The sequence below is a fragment of the Streptopelia decaocto genome, assembly GCF_964273445.1.
Source record: "Streptopelia decaocto genome assembly, chromosome: 1".
Lineage (NCBI taxonomy): Eukaryota > Metazoa > Chordata > Aves > Columbiformes > Columbidae > Streptopelia > Streptopelia decaocto.
This window is the reverse complement of record NC_138663.1, coordinates 24,025,419-24,038,624: the sequence shown is the minus strand read 5'-3', so window position 1 is coordinate 24,038,624 and position 13,206 is coordinate 24,025,419. Positions and strand designations below refer to the sequence as shown.

At 41.1% G+C, this 13,206-nt stretch overlaps 1 protein-coding gene across 1 annotated transcript in view; it reads left to right on the top strand.

The window, feature by feature from the left end:
- Positions 1–10,500: 10,500 nt before the first annotated feature.
- The window catches only part of LOC309436622 (hyaluronidase PH-20-like), a gene marked incomplete at its 3' end in the record, with an annotated part of 38,235 nt that continues 35,529 nt past the window's right edge, over positions 10,501–13,206 (top strand). Inside the window, exon 1 of the mRNA XM_082045922.1 lies at positions 10,501–10,601. The remainder of the gene's footprint in view (positions 10,602–13,206) is intronic.

Sequence of the window (13,206 nt, the reverse complement as noted above, 5' to 3'; positions counted from 1 at the left end):
AGTTAGGGGAGGCTGTGACTAAACCACAGCCAATCAATAAGAAATAAATTGAGTTTAGAATGATCCTTCATTAAAAGAAAAAAAAAAAAAAAAAGGAGAAATTCAGGATGTTTCTTTCAAAAAACAAATGCAGGAGATCCACTAAAATATTCTAAGACATATTTTTATAGTGAACAAAACTAGAGATATTTTCATTGATTTTTTTTTTTCTTGGTGGAATGTCTTTCTCAGAAAAAAATGGCTTGTTAAAATCACAGAGCTGATTGTGGTGGATTTTTCAAAAGAAAGGTGTAAAAATGATTCATTTGACATTCTGCTTGTGCTGTAGGACTGAAGTACATGCTAATAGGAAATAAAATGTCTCTTAAAGTTTTCTGAGCAACATTTGATCAGATGTTAGTTTTGACTCTTCTTGCTGTCTTTGTTAAGGTCACATCTTACTTCTCTTAGTAACTAAGTGATGGGAAAGAGAACCAGTGTTTTACAAAACCAAATTTCAAACTCTTCTGCGAATATGTTAAATTAGTAACTGTCTGTAATAGATTGATGCATCTTATACAAATGTTATGATACCCCTTGGTATCCAAACATGCATCCAGGTACACAGACCCAGATTTCTCCCACCCAACATATCCACTGAAGTGGGACAACTAAATCAGAAGCTAACCTATTATGGGAGAGGGCACCTCCTGAAGACCATTTCAGGTGCAGTGGGGTTTAGCTGGTTTGTAGTAAGTAGCCCTTGGACAGATGTTATTGGAGATTATAGTTTTGGTCAGAGGACCCTATTTCCCACCTCACTATCAGTCCAGGCACATAAGCCTTGGTTTAATACTAGGCCACAATTCCTCTTTAGGCAGGGGTGCAATGTCTTTTTATCAAGGCACAAACCAGCTCTGTCATATTGCTTCTTTCCAGAGAGAGACAGAGGGTTCTTTTTTTCTTGCAGTGACTCAGTTTTTTTCAAGTGATCCTCTGCTATTCTGCTTTCAGAGAAAGAACCCCAAACCTCAGCTACATGGAGAAATGTAATTTTTAATTATTACAGCCCAGGCAGATAAACAACAAAGCACAGGCCGGTGCAATGAGACTGGGCTTTCAGATATTTCAGAATTATCTACCGAGTTTCAATCTCTTTCACAACAGTATTGGCAGGCCAGATGATTTTGTGAGGTTCAAGCAGCCAAGATCTGCAGTAATGACATGCAGGATGGTACAGTGAGGAGACACTTCCCAAATGACAGCAGGTCACCCCCTGGCAGGGTACCCCATGTGCAGAGTCTGTTCTCACAGGGAAAGCTAAACGTCTGCTGGCATCCCTCTCCTTTTGAGGCTGGACACTCAGGCTGTCTGAGATCTGGTATAAATTTTTGTCAGCTGCACCTCTAAGATCAAATCACCTCTCTTCTGTTCTTCTGTGAGGAGCACTTCTGATTTCCAGTTCTAGAATGTTTTGGATTTCTGTTTTGTTTTCTTTGTGTTTCTTGTTGGCTACATTTCGAGATCATCAATTGATGTGCTGGCATTTGCAAATTTCTTTTCTGGGATCTAATTGTCATAGAGTATCCTATAAAGAATTGCATGGCTTAAACTTGAGACTGTGGGTTCCCCTCGACGTCCATAACCTTAAGATTTAGGCATAACCTTAAGATTTAGGCATTATGGTGACTAAACTATTTTTTTGGATTTCAGTAGGAGTTAGACACCTAAACAAGCTTGGAAATCTGCACCTGGGGTCTCAGCAGCTGCGTGGTTAAAACTGTTGCTTGTGGTATGTAGAATGTAATGCAAAATGTAATAATAAAACTGACAGTGGAACAATTATCCTAGCTGTAGGCTTTTTCCCTGCAGAATATTAAAGTTCAATTTATGTTATTATACCTACTAAATGGTAGTGATAAAATTAACTAATCTCTGTGTGTCCATGAGCATGGATGCTTTTAAGTATAATAAACATACTTTATCTTATTATAGTACAAATTGTGATTCTTCCTTTTATGTTTTGCAAAGCTAAACATTTCTTAGCAATATAATGTGAAAATAATAACATATGAAAGTAAAAACTGGAGGACAGATGATAAGCACAGAAATATTTTGGTCAGTGCTTTTGATGGTCTGACCTAAGGCCATATATAGTAAATGGTAAGCTTCCCCTGGTTTCAATAGGCCTTGCATTGGGCTGGGGTGCCTCCCAGGGAATTACACCACGAGGGTCTTGAGACCTTGATAGGTGCCTCTTTCATGCTAGAATATTCCTAGAATAGAGTGGAAGGCATGTATTACAAGTAAAAACAAACTTTGAAGAAGCTTGTGTAGGCACTTCAACAAAAAAGATATCTAAATTCATGTAAAAGAGCTTATTATCTAAGTTTTTAAAGGCTTTGATAAGCTACTAAGCATTTAGATGATCAGTAAGTATCCTATGTGATTCAGTATTTAACATTATTTATTGGTATAAGGTATGAGAATAACCTTAAGTGTTCTCTCACCTAGCCAAAAGACTAACGAACAGTCAGCTAAAAATCTGCATGAACCTCACAAATAAATGAAACTACGTATGACTTTCACTCCATCTAGTATTTTAGCAGAGGCAACTAAGGTTATTGAAATGGATTTGTAGTCGCGAATGAGAACATAAGGAAAACTGCTCTGATATTATTACCTGCTGATCAGCCTCCTAGGCTCTTCTGTAAGTCCCTGTGAAATGGGGAACTTGATAGTAATTCTGAATTTCAGGTTATTTGGAACTTCCATTTGTAGTAATTCTCTGGTATTTACACGTTGTACCACATTTCCTACTGGTTTTATGTTGATAAAGATATCTTGTCTTTTTGCTTCTATTTACTGTCATGCCGCAAAGGACGAATATTTGAAGCTGGCACCTGGCTGCAGTCCTACCGTGAAGAGACTGTAAAATCCACGGACTTGTTACTTCATCTGGATCCAATCAGGCAAACCCCATTTGCATGTGTAGCCACTTAGGAGGTACAGATCCAAGTGACAGCAAGGTTTAGTGTTTTGAATTAAATCAGAAACTCTGATTCTGTTTAGGCAGCCCTTGTCCCAGTCATCCTAACTTATTCAATACTAAACTATTTTCTTCCCATTAGCCTCGAGGCAGCTGTAGGGAAATGCTGCACCTTCTTGCCCATTTCTGCTGCTTGATCTTACAGACAGGGATTTTTCTTTATCGCTCAACCAGTTCCAGATGTCTGGATGTTGATCTTAATCCTAGTACGGGGTTTTGCTGCAAATCACTTTGACAGTCGAGTGCAAAACAGATTTGCCTTGGCATAATTCAGGTGCCTGACTCCCTGAAATGATGGTTAAACTCAGCTATAACAATGCTAAATACAGCATTTTAAACACTCTACAGATTGCATTGCACACTCATTTTAAATTGTATTCTGCTTTCATTTTGATGAGAATAGGGCTCCTAAGTACAGTTAATGAGTCAGCTTAATAGTTAGGAGTTTGTTTCTTTTATTCTCATTTTCACGTAGAAGGGATTAAAGAGTAACTACCTATCTGAGCCCTATTACTCTCAGTTATGACAGATTATTTTATGCTATATTGAATAATTTAATCACCACTGTCATTTATTTAAAATAGCGGAACACATCACTGATCTCTGGTATCTTTTTTCATATACTTTCACCTTGTGCCCCATTGGTGAAACTCTGAGGTGTGTCATTTTCTGAAAATTACAGAATTACATTTAAATCATATTTTATAGTACCTGAATTTTGACCTGGGCTCCCACTTTAGTGCAGGGTTTTCTGAACAGGCCTGCCTCTTTAAAAAAAAAAAAGAAAATAGAACAAGATTAAGCGGTATTGTGGCTTCCCTCTGCTATGTGAACTTAGCCAGTGGGGCTGCTTACTCAGATCACTTTTCACAGTCTGGTATATCCTGTGAACTCCCTGCAAAAAAAAAAGTCTCAGCTACATGTGATTTTTTGAGTATTTAGAAGTGAGATATCAGCTGTTGTTGCAGGCTTCTGTTCCTCTGATTATTTGGGAATTCGTGTATGTGTTTTGGCTACAAACATGTTTTGAGAGAGTGGGAAAGAAGAAATGAGAAATACACTGTAAACTACAACAACTGATAACCACCTATTAGTACATGTAGTAGTTCGTTCTTTGTTTTGACAGAAGTGTCACACCATCACTCTATCAAAAAAAAGATGTTTCAGATCCTTATTTGAACAAGATTTGTAGTTCAGCCCATGCCTCTTCTATTAAGCAAAGGTAAGCCTCCTGAACAGTCAATGGTCTGCTGTTCCAAGGAGAGCACAAAACCATATGTCTTAATGATGGCAAAGAACCCATTTTCTGCTAGGGTCCTGGGTAAACAGTAATTCTTGAAAGCAGAAGCTTATTAGCTCTTCCCGAAATCCATGTTTCTGTAAGGATTCTCCCTCAGCAGACAAGCAAGGTGATGTAGAAATCTGCCAGGACTGGCTGCAGTTACACCTTAGGTGTGACTATGGAAAATGTCGCTCTTTCATTAACCCTCACGGGATGTGGTCGGTGAAGGCTCAAGCATTGGTTCTCTGAAGGTTTGTTCAGGCTGGAGCAGCTCTGCACTTTCCTGCTGTATGGGGAATCCGATTTCAGCAAAGAAAAGACTAGCCTCTTCCCAAATTTCTTCAGGAACAGGTCATTGAAATGATCACAGTAATAAAGGGAAAGGCTTTCCCAGTCATCACTGTACCTATGAACCATTTATTAATGTGTTAAACAAATGAGACACAGGCTTGTTTCTCTGAGAGAGTGGGAGGAGGGATTGCAGCTGAGCATTTAGGGAAAAGTCCTTACTTTAAAAGACTGGATTTCTGATATAAAGACTACTACACGCCTCTGCTACCAAGAAAACCACTCTTTATTAAAAAGAAACACAGACCTAACTAGCATTCAGTCAAGGCAACATGAATGCAAAAGACTTACTTGTAGCTCCTGGGAGGGGAGAAGTGGGTGTTTCTATAGAAGGTAAACGCCTTTTCTCCGCTTTCTAAGTACACTGCTTTTATTTTAATAATGCGCATTTTCTTACACCTTTTTATATTCTGCATTGTGGCTTATTGTATTCTAAATATATATAAGAAAGGATCTGACTCTATTAAAATCAGAAAAGGTTTTAGTTATGTTTTAAATGAATGCAGGACAAAAGAAATGTGTAATTTACAGCCTGGTCTTACCTTTATCTAAATGATTATTAGAGTTTCTGGTTGGTAAGTGAAATATCACCACTCTCCATCACATACATCATCATCTTGTCTTGATACAAAATAGAATTCAGTAGCAGTGACTTTCTTGCACAAAAATGTGGAGCAGATGGAGAAAACTGAGTATGGCTGTCCTTATGTCCAGAAATAAGATGCATACACTGAAGGGCAGCAGTCCCAAACCAGCTCTGTTTTGTTAGGTAACTGAAGGAAATAGGAAAAATTGCAATCAGAATTACCAGGTTTACAAAAGTTTCCTAAAATATATAGACGTTATAGGCAGGCCTGATATTAGACTTCCCAGAACTTATGAAACAAGTCCAGGCAATGTTTATTTATCTCCTAAGACCAAGTCTTTGTCTGTTACCAGAGAAAACACAAATTCTGGAGCTTTCTTCATCATTCTAATTCTCCCAAGGCCATTCAACTCCTGTGCCTTTAGTTTCATCAGAACATTTGTCTGGGACAGCAATGTGTTGAATGTTTCCAGAAGAACTGAAAGGGAACAAAAATGCAACAACTGTGCTATGCACATACGCAATATCCACACCTGCTGCGGAATTGAGCTTCACAAGGGATGGAGTCCACTCCCACCCAGAGCTAGCAAAATCCTTCCCATCATTTTGACAGGAATGTCTAACTTCCATCTGAGAGAAGTGCAGGACTTTTAAAACTTAGTTCTGATTCACTATGATAACTAACGCACATCTGTAAAGAATAACAAAGGCTGAAAATGTTAAAGATGGTTCCACATTTTGACTCTTATTCCTAAAACTTGTGTTGATCAGGTCTATGTGTTTTTTTGTCATTGTTATTTTTTGTTGGGTTTTGTTTGTTTGTTTGAAACCGTCAGAATGTTCTGTCTAGCACTTGCACTGATTATATCTTGTCCAGAAGGAACACTTAATGTCAAAGAGCATTACAGAAAATGTGCTATCTGTCTGAATTTTAGCCAGCTGTTTGATGTATAGCATTGGCAGTTTAAATCTCTTGCTGAATTTTTAAACCATTTGGAAAACAAATCAGAGACTTCAGTGCAACTTCTCTGATTTACACCAGCTGGGAATTTGACCATGAATGTTTTAGAACAGGCTAATTGGCAATCAATACGAAGAGCTTTCAGTTGGTATGTGAAAAATAGCATTCAACTGCCAGTTCAGTCCCTGGCTTTTCTGGTGGAATTTTTGCAAAGAAAATTGTCTCAACATTTTTAGTGGCTGCCTAGGTAGCAGTTACAGGTTCTGCTCAAAGCAGCTCAGCTACTATGGCCTTAAACACTTTTGGGGAAGGGGGAAAGGAGCCAGGAGGTACACGAAAGGGGGAGAAATGGGAATACAGCCATATGGGCTTGTGCTCTGGGATCACTTCTCTCAGCAGATGGGTAGGGAAAGGCATAGGATTGACTACCAATATGGGACCAAGGGAAGGAGCTGGGGTGACTGTGTCAAACTGCTATTCCACCCACATCATCCTGGGAGCTGCTAGGAGTCAAAACAGGTCTTATTTAGCATAACAGTGTGTCTAAAATTAGCACCAGCTCACTGATGCTAACCGGATTCCTGAATAGGCACAGAAGTATAGTGCCGTGAAGGATGACCTGGGTAAAATGCAAGAGGTATTGTTGTTCAGTGTGTGGACAAAGCATATAACAAATAGATAGCAAAAGTCAAATACCCAACCTGAACAAGTTGGCACAAGTCTGGCCAACATCTGTCCCCACTGAGGGTCCACAGCATCACTCGAGTATGGGCTCTGGTCGGAGGTGCTAACAACCATCTTCAGAATAACAGTCCCAAAAGCATTTATAGCATTTGTCAGAAATGGTTACAGCATTTGCCCATAGGTTGAGGCCAGTCTCAGCAGCAAGCTGTATATTTTAGGTTTCTTCTTGCTCCTGCTGTCTACAGTCCTGACAGTTTATCTTGCCAACTTGATCTGCCTATGATTGCATGGTATTTTGAGTAAAGCGGAACGTTCAAGACCAAAAAGAAGACCTAAAATAATTTTAAGCCTGTTTTTCTACTTTTACCCAGTGCTTGCATATATGAGGCTGCTGATGAGCTGCACTCATCAGACACCCCAAAACTGATACAGTAAGCCAGGAATATTGTTTGTTTAATCTATTTTGTTAACATTTTTTTCAGTTGTATGGAGGCTGGATGAAAAAGATCGTTTGAAAGACGGCACACTGGACTCTCCCCATCTTGGATTCATACCTCTCAGCAGCTTGGTTTGTACAACAGGTCTGCTGTTCTTGGCTGGGCCTGGAGCGGCAGGCACAGAAAAGGCCCAGGTGGAATTATCTATTTTTAAACTGATTTTTGCATCAGCAGAAATTGGAAGCTGATCTATAACTCCAAAAGAGCAGCAAATCTCTCTCATACCCACTCCCACACCAAGCTTACATCACATTTCCCTGAGTTTAAAGCTTTACACAGAGAAATCAGCTCCAGGTGGATAAATTTCCTAGAATGTGCATTCATCAGTTACTGCTGGTATAGCACATTGAATGTGGAGAGTGTTACACAAGCAAGTAGTAATATTACTAATACGTGCTATTATTAAGGCTATTAAAATACCAACTGGCAGTGCAGAAAATTTTGTGTCATTAATTATATATTAGGGCTTTATAATGAACTATCAGCATAACTGGTCCTGTGCAATCTTGGTAGACAGAGCTTTAGAGGAACATGTTCACTTTGCAGGTTTGTAGTGCTGGGATTGTATTCTGTGCTGAGAACTGAAGGCAGAGCAGCAATGGCAGTGGTGAACATCACCATGGAGCCAGGCCTTGGGGCTGCCTGCACTCTGGGCCATGACACTGTCACCCTCCACATGCCAGGGAGCTCTTGGACAGGGATTAGAATGGCCATCACATGCACCTGGGCTGTGTCCAGATGGAGTGTCTGGACAGCGCAAAGCTTTGGAGGAAAGAGGAAGGTGAGGCTGAGAGGTGACCTCTGGGCTCTGGGGCCCCATCTGCTCTGTGGTGGGTTGAAGCGCTGGTAGGTGCTGGCCCGCTGCTCAAGCCACACTATGTTTCACCTACGTGTTGTAGAGAAATGACTGAAAACTCATAAAGCTAAGTATCAGTAAGAGCTTTATACCTATTATTTTTAATAGTTGGTGGTTTTTAAGTCATAATTATTCCAATAAACACCTGCTCTTATCTTAAAATGCTTTATAAAGGCCATAAACAACCATTTTACAGATAGTCAAACTGTAGTGCTAAGATACTGTCTTACAGCTGGTTTATGGCTGAGCCAAGAACAGGACAAGAGCCCCTGAACCCCGTATGAATGTGCTACCCCCAAATCCAAAGGATGAACTGGATCTTGTCTTACCACAAACTATTGCAACTGTGCATTCTGCAAAAGACATCCCTGAGCACAGCACAGGGAGGGCCCAAGGGACAAATAGTCCTTTCTTTGCCTCAGAAATCTAAAATGTTTCCTCCAGGGTCTTTCTCATTATTTTTTCAGTGCTTGTGGTTAAAAGCACTGGTGTAGTTCTTGCCAAGTCAGTGCAGTTATGGCAGTGTACCGCTGTTGAGCTCCTGATCTCAGCAAAAGCAGCTAAACATGAGGAATGGTACCAGAAATGACCTATGGTCTATCTCTACTAGGTGTTTTCATTCATTCTTTCATTAAAAAAAAAATAAATCACAGACTTACTTACATAAAACTAAAAACGTGAATTACAATCAGCAGGCATTTTCAGAGTTTGCCAAGTGAAGCTCTGAGCATTTTGTCTGTCTTAACTAGTTTAGCTAAACTGCTTCATATCCTGTCTTGAATGCTTTTTAACTGGTAAAAGTAGCTTTAATTCATCCTCTCTCCCTTTACTTCTAGAGTGACTTAAAGCAACTGTAGCAAAGGTCCTTTACTTTTGAAAGAAAGTGCCACATGAGGCTTTTAATACAGTCAGTCCCACTCACCTGAAATGCACACATTGAGCTAGTCCACAGCACCATTCCCAGCTCTCCCCATTTGTCTGCTCCCAGTTCCAGCTGCTGAATAGAAAAGTCCTAAATTGCAAGCTTCAAAAGATGGTCCTTAGGCTCAAGATCTAGAAAGCGAGGAGGAACTCTGTAAAGTGGGCAGCTCTAGTGATCTGCCGCACTGTTGCAGCTGTTCATGGACCAGCACTGCTCTGGCGCAGCCTGCTCTGCAGTGGCAGGAGCAAACCATCCCTGGGCACACACCTTTGGGCATATGGTACCCCTGGGAGAAGAGCTATGAACCTCCCACGTGGTGCCTACTTAACGTTTATTTAGTTCACAGTACTAAAACCTGAGCTATAGGCACACAGGCAATGTGAGAACTGTCTTGTCTACTTGCTGAAAATGTTACTGCATATGCAGAATTCAATATAAAAGAACTACAGTCTATGAAAGGTATTTCTTTATATTGCCATCAAACCTATGAAACAGCATCTGCTTTAGCTGTAGCAGATTAGCTTTATTTACATGATTTGCCTGCTTCTTGAATATAATGCAGTACCTGAATTTTGCAATAGAATCTTCACATTTTTATGTTCTGCCCTTTTTCGGGATAGGTTAATGAATAATATTCACAATTTTATCTTGTTATTTGAGTGACTTGATCTCTCTGACCAGATCAATCCAATTCTTTCAATCAAGCTTCAAGGCAAATGTTAATGGGGAAAAAAGTAAAATTTATGTTTTAGAAATTTTCTCTCCTTTCAAATAAAATTTGCTGTTTCCTCAAGAGGTTCTTCAAAGAAAACTTGGTCATTAAAATACTAATTGGAAATGGACAGGAAAAGGTTATGAACAGAGTCATATATCTATTGAAATCTGCCTAGAGGAATGTGATTACCTAGTTTCTCAGACTTTGTAGCACTGATTAATTCATCACATTGAAAAACATGGCAAGATAACCTTTCTAATCTTCTCTTTGCTCAGTGGAAGATTTGATGGTGTAGAAATGAACAAATATAGTGAAAGGTTTGATTTGTTCATATTATATTTTGAGAAAGGACCACTTCCAAAATAAGGTGAACCTTTCTGGTGATTGCAAATAGGAGAGTGACATCACCTTTCTTTGTTCCAGACTTCACTACTGTGTATGTATTTTTATACAATGCAATCCAAATTTTTTTCCAGGATGACTCAAGAGATAGGAAAAAAACCCTATGTTTTCTGACTGTGCTTGACTTAGTAACGCTGCGTCCCATTTCTGCTTTCTGAACTGTTCCGAGTCCCTTTCTGTGCCACAGCGCTGTGGCCAGGAGCCCAGGCAGCTGGTGAAGCAGCACAGCAACAGGATCAACAAACCAAACTCCTCCATGTGATCAGCGCAGCTACACAGGGAGAAGGAATCAGAAATGCAGCCCATTTACACTGGCAGAGGTGGGTACCCATTTGCTTTGCTTCTGCTCACTAGGAGCAGGAATTGTACAGCTCCTTGGCAGCTCTGCCCAGCTTCTGCTGGACCGGCTTTCAGAGTAATCACAAAAGAACATTTCTGGGTCTGCAACAGCATACTGGCATATGGGCAGGGCTTTCATCAATGTGCTAGGGCTGCCCAAGCATCCCCGTAGCCTACTGTTACATAGCATTGCTTGCCAGTGAGTTGTGTCTTGCTTGACCAAGGAGGCCTGATGCACTAGTTCAAGAAGAGTCCAATAAAAAGTACAAACACACTCCCTTCAAGGCTCTATCTGTCTGACGTACTTCTGGATGGTGCTGATGTTTCAGAAGCTTGCAGCTTTTCCAATGGCTGTTTTTCATTCTCTTTACATCTCTTGAGTTTTTGCAAAGCACCGAGTGCTTCCGTCTGCATACCAGGAGTCCTCACCCCTCCTGATTTAAAATGCTGGGAGGAGGTTGGGATTGCATTGTTTACTGTGTCAAAGAGTACATGCTGTAACAAGTGAGTGTGGGCATAAGTGGTGTGCCACAAACTGTGCCACCTAGGGAAGGACTAGAAGAACTGAATTTCTGCCAGCCAGTATAAAGGTAAGTTAGTCTGGGAACAGGCAGTTCTGGTAGCTCTCTCCTGCAGAGCCTTGTAAGAAGCAGATCTCATCAGAACCAGGTAAAAAAACTCTGTATGAATTTGCTTATTTTGTTTTAAGCCTGCTACTGCTTGAGCTGGGTCATTCCTAAGCTAAGGATGGGATTCAGGTATACCCCACCTGGCCCTCAGCTGCTCCAGAGGGACATGGGACTCTTGCAGATCCTGTGTCACAGCTGCCAAGCCCACGCAGATACCTGGGAAAGAACAGGACAGTTATAATGTACTGTATATAGACAAGTGAATCATCACCAAGTGCTTTTACAACTCTTTTCACTGGGACTTTTTTGGGTTTTAGTCTGCATAAATTTGCATTTAGAAAAAAAAAAATCTGTGTCCTAATGCAGATGGACACTTACAAAGGTGCTTTGTTTAGCTTTGCTTACTAATAGATGTCCACTGGTAGCAACCACGGTGAACTAAGATGTTTCCATCTAGCATGCAGATATTATAAAATTCCTCAAAAACCTCTGCTCAGGTATTTCCCAGCTCAATAGACCACTACATTCCTTCTGTACATCAGGCTTTCCTAATAATGTCTCATCACCACCTGACCCCTTTTGCCGCCTGCCATTTAGTGGCCTATTTCACACTTGCAGCTTGGTGGGATTCTCTGGAAGTCTCATCTATCTGACTGCCAGTGGGTGACTTCATAAGTGTCCTTAGAGCATGTCTCCTGGACATCTGAGGCAGAGCCAGCTAATACTGATAAACCCCAACTCTATCTCATATTATTCTACAGGCTAGTATTGTGGGAAATGTGTTTAAAAGATCTGTTTGCTGATCTTGTTTGGGAGCAGAGACTTAAACTCAGGCCTCTTGCACTTCTAACTGAGGTTCATGAATCTTTCCATAGTAATGCAAAAAATAAGAAGTACTTTTGCTGAAACATTACAATGGTAGGAAAAACAGCAAGCTTTTGTTCTTTTTACGTGTAATATGATTATTTTCTTGGAGCAGAAAGCCAAAGAAAAGGGTGTTGGGGCTGTGAAGGTCAGCTGCCGCAGGAGGGATGGGCAGCTGGGAACTCAGGGTGACCCCAGGATGGGCCATGGCCTCACCAAAGGTGCAGTCCCATGAGAGCTGGACATGGCAGGCAGAGCCAGCTGCTGGTGACATAGCCCACTGACCACCCCAGATGAGGCAAGTGAGGAGTAGGTCCAAGTGCTGCCCAGAGAGCCCATTCAGGAGCAGCAGGACATGAGGTAGGAGACAAGATTCCAGCGTGGGCTTGAGGGATCCACCCAGCAGACAGGGCCAGGGCCAGGGCTGGAGATGGGCACCCCTGCAGCATCTGTGGGGTAAAGACCAAGAGCCCCAGGCTGAGCTGAAATGGGGCTCCTGGGCCATGGGATGGGGTGGAGCGAGGCTCCAGAGGAGGCTGGACAGGGACGGAAAGGCCACCAGTGCCTTCAGGGCTGTGACAGAGAAGTGTTTGAATCCCTTTGGTCGAACAGTCACCTGGACATGGAAGACAAAGGCTCCAGGCATGAGATGAGCCATATCCATGAGAAGCTTTGGATGGTGTGACATAGGTACCTCTCCTAACATCATGGTGCATCAGGAAAAAGTCTCAAGTTTCCTAAATTCCCAGCAACGCGCCCTAGCTTGGTGTTTATTTTGAGAAAGCCAGCGCAAGAGAATATTTTGAAACCTACAAATAATACATTTAAAAACAGATCCCTCCCTGTAAGGTGAGGACTCTGCAGACCATGGGTGAAGTGCTGGATTAACACCTCTTGGAACTGCTCTGGCTTTGGTCCTTAACATGTTTTATGGCCATGTGAAAGTCTATGTTTGTTTTCCACCTTCGAAAAATATATTAATTCATCATCGTCATGAGATCTTCTGTGGAAATGCTAGCACAAATTACTCCTAATACAATTTCTTTTTCTGACTGAAATTTAGATATTTATTAAAGTATTGTACGCCGCACTT